The sequence below is a fragment of the Anser cygnoides genome, chromosome 3 (assembly GCF_040182565.1).
Source record: "Anser cygnoides isolate HZ-2024a breed goose chromosome 3, Taihu_goose_T2T_genome, whole genome shotgun sequence".
NCBI lineage: Eukaryota > Metazoa > Chordata > Aves > Anseriformes > Anatidae > Anser > Anser cygnoides.
In genome coordinates, this window is record NC_089875.1 from 113,540,923 (window position 1) to 113,553,225 (window position 12,303).

The following is a 12,303-nucleotide window of genomic DNA, read 5'->3' on the forward strand; positions in this document are numbered from 1 at the left end:
TAGAGAGTAAGTATACATTTAGGAGAAAATGATAATACTTGAGAATAGGATTAATCTGACAAGATGGGCATCTGTAGAGCATTGACCCATTTTAGGGGTGTGCTTCAGGATCAGATGAATCACTGTAAGAGTTATTTCTTTTCATTGACTCTAAAGAGAACATAAGGTTGAGATGTAGATATCTTCACTGTATACGTCTAAAATGAGATGACTATGGGCACTAGTAGTAGGGGCTTTGCAAGTCTGTAAGTGAATCAGGGACATGTGGAAATAATGCTTATGATTTTAACTATGGAAGTGTGTTCTCTGGAAATTCCTTCTCTAAAGAAAGACTTATTGAAGCACCAAAATAAGAGTAGACTTAAAAATAATGCTAGAAAGTTTTTAACTCTTCTGTCAGCTCCCATAACCCCACCATTCTGGTCGTATCCGATTCCTACCTTGGCAATGTGATTTTTATAGTCTCTACACTGGGAACGCAAAATACATGGGACTGAGATGTGGGAGGTGGGAATGAATTGGGGAGATTGAAACATTCATCTGTTGTGGCACTGGGCTGATGCCATGAGGGGACCACATGAGAATATTCTCAATAGTCATGGTCATTCCTCAGCAGAAGGCCCATTGTGACCTTAGCTGCATTTATAATAATTGTACAAACCATAATGGACTGTAAGTCTTAGCTTTTCCATGGCAATTGCTGGGAAACTTGCAACACATAAGGACACAACAATTGAATATTTGAAGAGACTTCATAATTTATCCTTCTGTGGAAGGGGTTCTGTTGAAGTTTATATATGCAAGTGTATATGTACAACATTGCATCTAATCTACTGAACATAGGTTAAACAAACGGAGTCAAGGTTAAATATCTGTCAAACCTTAAGAGTGTCCTATAGCCATCTCTTACCCATTCATGAGTCATGATGTGGCAAATAATTTTCCATTGCTTTTCATACATGACATCTGCTGCCTTTTGTGCCAGTAGCCCAAGGATATATACACATGTTGCTGCTGTGCAGACAAGGCTCATAGCCTTTACTTAGACTGTACTTGCATATTGTTATGAGGATAGTTACCCCCTGGAAAATAATGAGAAAACAATTAATCTATTGCACTAGGGGCTTAGGGCTGGAGCCAGCCAACTGTTGCGTATCCATAGAATCACCCAGCCCTAAGAAAGAATGTCTTAATGATTTAATTACTTTTCTCATCTGAGTGGATATTGTAATTCTGATTACAGAAGCTGAGGGTGAACACGCTTAAAACTAATAAATACAAAGTGCATTCATCTGAAATGAGCATCATCAGCACTCACAATGAAATTTCATTTATGGGCATTGTTTCATTAAATGTAACCTCTGGCTTATTACAGATGCATTATTTTTCATTTTTTATGCATGATGTCATTCCTTTATTTAAACAGACCATTGTAAATATTTTATGAAACCATTAAAGGAACAAATAAAAAATTGCTGCATTAAAAAATGGATCTGTGAAAGGGTCTGGCAACTAAAATACAAACAAACAAATAAACAAAAAGAGTGGAATTATGTTGCAATCTGTCAGAAATTCTCCTGGAGTTTTATCTGTGATTTGGCTACTGTTACTCCATTTCTCACTCAGTTGGCCTATTAACATGAGATGTGTAAAATGGTAGAGATATGTGAGCTACCTTGGGGCACAATATGATGATCTTGCTCTACCTCAGACTTTACAGGATGCTAATTGTATGCTGGGCTTTTTGTTTCCCCCAAAGCCCTATTTCATGTATTTAATTAGAGATTTTTAACTTTTAAAGCATTTGCTGTGCACACTGGCAAGTATTTTTAAGAACCATGTCCCACGTATTGCGGCAATTGTGCAGATTAGCTAAAACAGTCATTAAGCATATCTGCTTGCACAAGACTGCCATAATCCAGTCTCCTAGAATAATTTTATGGCTTTTGCAAAAGGCAGGGTACAGATGGGGTGTTGAACTTAAAGCTTAGCACCTCCTTTGAATTGCATTGATTTCAGCAAAACTGAGAGATTTTTTGAATTTGCGAAATCTGGCCCCTCAAAAGATGGGAACTAATCTAAAGTCAATCCCCACAGTCTTTATGCAGGTGAAACTCACACAGCTTATTGAGAGCTCAGTACAATTCTAATGAAATCAAGAGTAAGGTTCGCATCGACTTCATAGTGAGCTGGATCAAGTAACTAATTACTAAAGATGTGATCTTGCAGGAAGCTGGGCCAAAGCTTCATTATCTCCCAAAGGGGATGATTGTGGTGATGGTGGGAAAAATTCATAGTACTCAGCATCTTCCAGCACTGCTTAGTACGTGAGAGGTTTGAATCTTAAATGAATGAAATTCAAGAGACATTCTCTTACCACTTCAGAAAAAAAAAAAAAAAAAAAAGGCAATGAAAGGAATCTGCATACACAGATTTGAGTTTCAATACTAATGTGTCATTGGCAGCTATTACTTTTCAATTTTCTCATTGCAGAAGGGAGTATTTTTGTCAAGGTCATGCCACAAATAAATCATTTCTGTTTCAGCAAGGTCTTGGTAAACCAACAGTAATCAGGACTGTCTGTAAATTAGGGTTTCCTTCTGAGGAATGGATTCTTATTTCAGATGACCCGTTGCCTCTTTTTCTTTTCCTCCTTCTGTTTTTAACATCTAAGAGATTTGCAAACTTCTTGTATTTCAAGGACATAATTAAAAATGCTGATTACATTGACATCATTCTTAACACCAACGAATGTGAACAGGAGTGCACTCACTGCTTTTTAAATATTTTTGTCCTGTCTTCTATAAATAAACATAATTAATAGAACTCGAGAAATAAAACAGGGCATGGTCTCTCCTCAAAAGGTGCCAGACTGGGAGTGTAGATATTTATGCATCAATAAGAGAATGTAACCAGTGATATGTTGTCTTTAAAAGAGAATAACCTGTGTTTTTGACAAGGCTTGGGCTTGATGAGAGTAAACGGATGCTACTCTGATACTATTATTTCTTCAAATTGCACATTAATATATTTTAGATGCAAGTCATGGCTCTCATTAATGCTATTATTATGGATTACTAAGACCTCCATCCATTAGTTTGGTCATAATGTTATTAATTAATAGGTGACCTATATTTAACCAGATATCATATTTTACATAGATTGTCTGCTGATAACCTGAGACAAACACTGATGCATAATTAATTTTATTTTTTAATTAATTCTCAATCTATGATGCTGTATGGATTCAGAAACAGAAAGGTAATAATTAGAATTTTGTTTTAATTAGCTTTGCATATGCTAAGTGTATTCTTCAGTGCTCATTGTAACAGAACTGGTGATGAGGAGGATGGTTTAAAACTCTTGATGCTGTTAGAAATATGGCTCATAGCAACATAAGTGCTACCAGTGGTGCTCAGGAAGGAAAATTGCAAAGCCATTCTCCCATGGTCCTTCTTCTGGTTGTGCAGGGTCCTGTCTCCAGCTTTGATCCTAGAAGAGTTTCAAATTGGTAATGAGGTGAAGAGGTGTGGATGTTCATGTAGTGGTCTGTAGCTGGCAATGAAGACAAGTGCCTTTTCACCCAACCATAGCTTACTCTACCACTTGTAAGGCGCTGCAAGAACTTCTGTGTGCCCCTTTCTGTGAGGTGTCGACTGGCAGATAGTGAAATTGTCTGTAAGGAAGTTTTGTATAAGCTAAATGCCCCAGGCTCTTATAAAAACACCTGGATTATGGCTCTGCGTGTGATAGCCACTAGAAGGAATTCTCTCAGAAGCTGCCAAAGCCAGCCTATGGCACGTGGTAAGGCATGACGCATGAATCAGGGTAACACATCCAGGGACTGACCTTCTTTATATCTCCCAGGCTTTTCACTTTTTCTCTTCATCTCTTGATATTTTTCTGTTTTGAAATGCTCATACGAGCCTGAATTGTTCAGATGAGTTGAAAAACATCACCTTTCTCTGCAGTGAGGATCCTGGTCTTTAACCCTGAGCTGTTTCCTTCCTTCTGCTATCTTTCACAGAGCTTCACAGAAGAAAGATTTTGATGCATTTTCCCCTAATTTTTGGCAGAGCCACCATTATGACCTCGAAGGCCATCAATAAAGGCAAGATTTTGGCCTGCCTTTTCTCACACTTTCCCCCTCTATTACCACACAACTGTGCCTCCAGGCCCAGTTGTGCTCCGTGACCTGCGCCTCCAGTGGTTGTCCACATCCCTCAGACCAGCCCTGCTTCCCCAGTCTTGTGGGAAGGAATCTACTAAAAACTATCTGACTTGGATGCTGATAATGAAAGCTGTATAAGCAGCAATCTTTCCAAGGCCTTTTTCTCAAAGTTATGAATGTTCAGCGTATTAAGAGACTGGATATGGGAACATCTGTTCATACAACATCATTCAAAAAATCTGGACTATGGAAACAGTAGCTAACTGTCAGAGAAAAAGGACTTGGAGAGATTTTCAATTTGTTTATTTTTTTTCTTTTACTCTTTGTTTCCTCCTGTAGAGCTTCTTCAAGGACTAGAAGTATTTGTAATTATACCAGGCAGGTGCTCCTAGCATTGGATTAGATGTCCTCAGCAAAATAATAAATAAATAACTAGTGCAATACTAGAAAAATAAGGATGGTGAAGAGCTGCATACATGGAATTAAAGTAACACATTGTGGCATTCCAATTGAAGATTTCCATTCAGTGTTAAAATAAGCTTATACTGTGGACGGGAAAAGCAGTCACTCAAGTGGCAGTATTCTTGTTAGCTTTTGCTTTTGTATTTCTTTTTAGAATAAAAATAGGTATCTCTTACATTTCTGAGAAAAAGTTTGGTAATTATTCAGAGCTGGAAATACAAAATTTTGCTTTGGGTGACAGCATAAATTGTTCAAGGTAAAATTTTTAATTTTCTCAGTTTTATGACTTTGTGCTTCAGTATACATATTTAAGAAAAATAATGATTTTCTTATCTATTGTCAGCCAGATTCACCTGTTTTTATGTTAGACAATACTGCAGATACTGAGCATAGCATAATCTAAGTCTTTCTGTGTACATTAAAACTGTAGCAGATCAGAGTTAATGGAGGAAAGAAAAATGATGCTTGTTATAATAGCTCTCTGCAAAAAATATGGTCATATCCAATTCATATGTATCCGTTTTTTAAATACTCTTACAGTATCTGTTTGACCTTAAAACAATTCAGTGTAATGACGTACCAGACCACAGCACTACTAAGTACCTTATTTATTTGTGGATTAGACTTACCATTGCTCATAGTCTGGTGTCATTTTTGCTTGTGATCTACAGTAACAACTTCCCAGGGAAGTAGCATATTAATGAGGTTACAGAAGGGCATATCCCTGCTGTCATTTGTGTCACAGAACCCCCCCTTGAAATCAGTAGGTTTGAACTGCATTAGATGGTAGGACAGCGTGTCCCATTGCTGGTCCTTATGAGCATCTTCTATCTATCCCTCCACAGAAGGAATATGAGCGAAATTTGTCTGTTACCACCCTATTTGGTGTTCTGTAGGGAGCTCCAGTCTTTGGATAAGAAAAGATTTAAGGACCCATTTGTCCACTGTTGCCCATGGTGGCTGCAGAGTAAAGCCCTGCTGGTTCCAAAACTTTCCCGTTTGCTCACCACGCATCTTCTTGCCAGCCCGAGAAGGGGCAGCCACCCCTATGGGCAGGCCAGGAGGCTGGCTGTGATAACGTCTTTGAACTTGCAGGTTCTTCTGCTTCTCTCTGCTTTAGTCTCTGTGTGTGTAGGAAGGGAGGAAAGGGAGTTCACAGCCCGAAGTTTTTCTCGCCTATGGTTTTTTAAAGGATAATATTTGTTGATGTAATGCATAAGATTGCCAAGCACAATATAATGGCCAACTGATGTTGACAAACGTGTTGGGAAGTTAGATGTAGTAGACCAGACCAATTATACTGCTATGAAAGTAAAGATATATACATTTTCAGAGATACAGATGAGACCAGAATCCAGCTTCCCTATAACTTAACATACATCTTGCAGATGAACCGCTTAAATTTTAAATTGTTAGACAAAATTTCCCTACATATAATGATATAATGATGCAGTACAGTCCAAACTTTTGTTGTTGTTATTGTTGATTATGCCAATAAAAGCTTGTTTTTAACCCATCTACTATAGGTAAAAGTAATAAAAATAATTCACCATTATGAGTAATTCACTGCCAGGAAATAAAATTCAAAACTGAAGGCTAGTTTTGGCTGTTTGTTAAGCAGAAGAAACTGTCTTGTAGTATGAAATAGCTGTCCTGTTCAGGTGTCACAATAAATTTATCACCTCCAATAAAATGTAGAAAGTATTGTTTTTCTAATATTAGTAAAAGATGATGTCCATTTAAATTAGATTTTTCATTCATTTCTAATTGGCTTAAAATCCGGTTTAGCTACAGCTCTTTCACTCATAACTTGTTTAAAGGATTCTAATTCTCACAGATAAATAGGCATCCTGACGTTTTTCATTTTCATCCATCATTAAGTTTCTTATGGCTGAGCTTGCCGGTTGTGCATTGCCTTTCCAATATGCTATCAACTTCTGAAGTAACTGGGTTCAGATTGGATACATTTATTTCATTCAGTACCTTATCTGCCTCTTTCCCCCACTTTTTTAAGCACTGCCAAGGGTCATATTGAAAAACTATCTGCAATTCCATCTGAAATCAACCAGGAAATGGCTTTATTTTACTTTTAACTGCAATTGAAATCAACCAGGACTGCATCATTTTATAAAATAGTCATTTATGATACAGAGGTTTGTATGCTATATTGAAAGCACCCTAAATTTTCTATATATGCCTATTTTTCATTTCATTCATTTAGAATTGCTTCAGAAATAGAAAATGTTGTAAAGGCTAGGGTGTCATTAAAAAAATGCATATTGTTTGGAAACGAGAGACATTTCTGTATACAGTGTAGAAGGAACATGTGTACTTTAGATGGATAAGCGTAATAGGCTCTGAAGGGCAAAATAAATCAAAAGACTGTTCCTTTCCAGAAGCCCTGAGAGACTGAAAGAGAATGTCAGGACACAGAGGCAGTTTGTGTATTTTGATTCAAAAGTACACTATTTGCAATAAAAGGAAAAACTGAATGGGAGATTCAGAATTAAAAATTCCTCATACTCCGCTTTTATTTACAAATGCCCATCCCCATGGACCGCTTTCTGAGGCCATCTGTAGTGCGTTTTTGTCCAGCCTTAATTCTTAGCCTTGTTTTACAGTGATCCCAGAAAAATGTCAGGGTGACTTTTCCAGGTCTGGGACTGTGGTTTGAAGAAAGAGGACTGGTGCTAGATTTGTAAATATGTAGCTTGAAGTTATCTTTCACAAGTACAGAGAGAATGGAGCAATGACTCCAGAATAGATTTTCCTGATATTAGGTGACTACCGGAGGTTGAGAGTTTTTATTCTGTACTTCATGTGTTTCTCATCCTCTTTGTTTGAACTGGCCGTGCTAGTAATTGATGAGGACAGCCTTTAAGATGTGTCTATGAAAACTGTTGTTAGTCTTGAAGTTTCTGGCTTATAAAAATGGTCTATCCTATGGCAATACTTTTTTTTTTTTGGTTTCAAATGAGTCTAGGATTAGACACAGACACATTAGACACATTAGATCAGTCTATTAAAGAGACTATCAATCAATCAGTTACGTTTTATAGCAGTTTCTATATCTTCCTCTCTTCCCCCCATCTTTATCTTCACTTTTTAATGGAACTAATTTTGTTAAAAGGAGATATTAGGAAATTACCTCAATTATCTTGTATGAAACGTTCAAGAATGTGGATGTTGAAGCAAAAAGTCTTATATGAAGAACTGATAAATTGATAGAAGATTTTTTAGTGTCTGTGGTACAGATCAGACTCCTTTTATGAAATGTAGAGAGTGAATAATAAGTTTTGTATTATCTCAGGCTGTTTTCTTGTTAACAGTCCACTGAGGAATATGGCATTTCCCATCTGCTCCTGAAATAGTCACTAGGTCTACTTCAGAAATGTCAGCTACGTTCACGGTGGTCTGTTAAATGTGTATCCTGGATAGAGACTGGCTCAGGAGTCTATTTTCACTGCCTTTTTTTTTGAAGGTTTTTCCATCCTATACTTGCTCTTCTCCTTATACTCTTTCACCGGGTATGTGGGGTTGTAAGGATAGAAAGAACATCGACCTGACTCACTGCTGCAGTTCCTGCCCCCGCCCCATTTGCAGATTTTGGGGCACTCTGCATATACCAGCAGGGCACGAGCATTATTTCACTGGCAGGGTTTCTTTGGCAAGGACTGCTGTCAGCATCTCTGTAGCCCCTTCTTTAGTGTCTCCAGCATGCAGAGCAAACCTAGCAGAGAGCGTGCAATCGATGCCATCATATCAAGTATCCTCAGAAACAGAACTGGGGACCTCCAGGGCTGAAAGCAGGAGGTCCAGCAGCATGTGCAGTATCTCAAATAATTACAAGATGCTCATATTGGCTCCCAGCTCTGTGTGGAACGTGTTGATGTGTTGGGGATGATAAAGGAGAGGAGGTTGGGGGAGGGTAGTATATTTGTCTTTTGTGCATGATTTTCCTTCACTCATCCAGTCCTGCCCTTCATAAGCCATGAATTCGCAGACATCTGGCATGAGCTCTTTGACGTCTGGCAAGGGGGTAGCACAGGAAAAGGGAAGATGAACGGAACAAAGCTTGGTATTTCATAAGCGGTTTACAGAACATTAAGGGGAATATTTTGTTCCAGTAGATTTTAGAATTCCTTGCAAATAAAGCTGGAACACAGAAGCGGTACATTTCAGGTTTTGGAGACTTTGATCCCTTTACTCTTTTCTTCTGATTTATTTGAGTGAATTTCACATTTTAAATTGCACCTCCTATAATGATTGAATGCACTTTCCGTATACCCAGTATTTATGGTGCAGCTGTTGGCAATGTTAATGTGAAAAGCACATCTCCTGAACATTGTCAAGCTCTTATTGTCACCTTTAGTTCCCTGGGAGATGGGGACAGAATTTTATTTCAGATTAAAAGGAAGAAAACTGTTACCTTTCAGGGAAAACATATATTTATGTTTCTGGATGTCTCTAAAGTGACTCAGACAAGGAGACACATATTTGAGTTATTGTTACTAGATTTTATTATGCTTGGTGCCTGGGTGGCTATACTATATTTTATGCTGCAAGGCTTAGAGTTGTTTTGGAAGGAAAGGGAAGGGAAGCATTTTGGGGATCTTGATGAGGATGATAAAATGTAAATTCTAAGGGCAAAATTCAGAGGTGATGCCATTGGGAATGTAAGTTTGATTTTTTATACATGACAGTCATTTAAATTCAGGCCTCATCTTATCTCTTCTCTCTTTTCCACCTATTTATTCCTGTTTTTTCAATGAGTAAATATGTCAAAATTTGTGAAATGTGTACGCCAGTAGCGTATAAGAGATATGAATTAAAATAGGATGGCACAAACCTAGGCTCAAGCCCACCACCCACAGGCATCTGACTTGCTAATTCATGTTGTGTGCCTCACCAGTAAGGCTTCCCAAGGTGAACATCAAAATTCCCTGTGTGGTCAGCAGACAAAGCAGATGCTTCTGAAGGACTCCAGAGGGAGAATCTGCCAGTTTTGTTTTATGTACCAAATTACATAGATGACTTCTATGCCTGGAAAGCCTTTAAGATCATCTACTTCTTCTCACTGATGTGAAACTTGTTTTTGAAGGCCTGCCTCATTAGGCCTCTGAAATTTAAGAGTGAGTTTGGTGCAAGAAAGATTAACTTGATCCTACCCTAATTGAGTCTCCCAGGGAGTCATAGTCAGTACAAGGAGAACACGGTACCATGAGCCAAGGGATCCCAAAGAACCGATTCTCCTGGCTCAGGCTGTGACACTGCAAGTAGGGTCACCAGCCGAACAGAAATTCAATCACTAATTCAGGCTCCCAGCTGAAAGCAGGGTCAAAAGCCCAAACATGAAACCTAATTAGACATTGAATATATGCAAAATAGAACTCCTCCTTCCTTTCCGTTCCATCATAATGTTATATACACATTTAATGATACAGTGGTATTATATAAGAATGCAGAACTATTAATTAATAAGTGTTAATATAAAGACTTGGTAATCCACAGTATGTAAACTTCATACCCTTTGATGGAAGCATACGACCCTTTTCAATTATTATTTTTTAAATATTATTGTAAGTACCAATAACAAAAAATAAAAAAGATTAACTTGCACCTTTTAACTGGTGCACATACTACGATTTACAAGAAAATCATACTTTGCTGGAGGGAAGCAAAGGAACAGTAATACAGCACATTATATGAGAAGATTTATATGACTTGTTTTGACTATGGATTTTCTTCACAAGTCAATACAAATATACACTTGCACATATATGTGTGCACACAGACGTGAATCTTAGCAGCTTCTGCTTCAAAAGAGAGAGGAGCTGACCAACAAAAAAGATTGGTTGCTTGTTGGTAAACGTAGTCGTCTCTTAATTAGCTGAAATTATTTAGTGAGGACGGTATCACAAAACAGGAGAAGTATCCTGTTGATTGCTGGATATATGTGATGAAGACCCTTAAATAGGAGAGTACATGCACTGGCCGAAAAAGAAAAGCTTACAAACATTTGGATAGTTGTGAAACATCACATCACTGTTGCTCCATAGTGGTTCCTGGCTCAGAATTCATGCTCAGCAAAGCTTCATTTGTGGGTGAGCACTAGCTCTTGTGGGTGAGCACAGCCTCCAGTCGGTGTGGGCTTGTATGGATGTACTTCCTTATCCATATGTGCTTATCAGGATTTTGGCCATTAAGGAAATCTCGACTCTTCAGCTGATGCATATTTGGTTTTCTTTGTGGCTGCAAGTCTTCACAACATTTCTTCCCCTTCTGACTGATCTTTTTAAAATTTATGGGGCCACTTGTGTGCCAGTATATTCTTAGTAGTATTATATATATATTATTATATTATATTATATTATATTATATTATATTATATTATATTATATTGTATTATATTGTATTTTATTATATTAATATATATATAAATACACAATTTAAAATCAATGTGGGTGTGGTTACAGCCAGCTTCTCATTCAGCAGCAAACACAGGTATTTTTTCATGGAGGAGAAGGTTTTATCCAGTAACTTTAAGAGTTTGAGTATGTCTTTATGTTACAGTGCAGTGTTTTGTGGTGATATAGAAGCTCTGATTTTTCTGTGTAATTAGCTGAAAAATGTGTTGTATTAGACTCTCAGAGAATGCTCTTACCGGATCTATATGGTTTCTGACTCCTGAGCTGGCTTTCTCAGGGCCATCTGAGTAACACTGCTATGGAGAGATAGGCACCTAGTGTTCAGATTTAGGTTATCCTTCGTGTGGGAAGACATGCCTGAAGCTAAAAAATTGTAATTATGAAAATTTTGTTCTCATAGAAATGAAAAAATTAAATACCTCATCTAATCTTGGGACTCATGTATATTCTGTAAGGAAACAGATCTGTCCTAGTAAAACTGAGGTGTATACAGGGGAATCTAAAGTACTTATGTAGTTTCCCTACGTAATGAGTAGAGAGAATGACTTATTCTGTTATAAATTTCAAAGGTAGACATGCCCTTACTTCATATTAAAATTAATTCCTGCTTGCTATGAATATAACTAGAAATTCTTTAAAAATTGCAGAATGTGTACTCTGAAGGAAAAACAGTGGAACAATATCAGCAATGCTGTCTTTGAAAACTTACATGTTAGGGGATCTGTGATCACATTTTGAGTTGACTACACTGAACATCAGCATGAAGAAACAAGCTAGACTTTTGAAAGTCTTTCTTTCTCTCTCTTTTTTTTTTTTTGCCCTGATGGATTTAAACCCTCTTGTATCTAAAACCAGATATTTAATTTATATAAGTTCAAACTGGTGGGAGTGAATTGAACTTTGTATGGAATAGCTAAGGAATTCATTTGACATTTCTAGAAATAAAAAGAAATAATGTAATACACTATAGATTTTTTGCCCTTCTAATAAAATTCCATGCTCGCTAAACTGGCAAGATTTTCTTTCATTATTAGAATTATTTCTATTTTCCTTTCTTGTGTTATTAAAGTTCTCAGTTTTCCGCCAAAACATCCACAAAAATGCACATGCCCTGGGTTTTCATTTATTTCATTATTTCGATTTATCTCAAGGTTCAGTTTGGATGAGAAATAATGAAAATAGCATATGTCAGTTATTTTCTGTAGCAGATAACTCCCGGAGGAGCTTATATATTGCTCAGCT

General features: G+C 37.3%; 1 protein-coding gene across 9 annotated transcripts in view; it reads left to right on the plus strand.

Moving 5' to 3' along the window:
• The window catches only part of TDRD15 (tudor domain containing 15), a 205,903-nt gene that overhangs the window by 44,940 nt on the left and 148,660 nt on the right, over positions 1-12,303 (plus strand). The window lies entirely within an intron of this gene.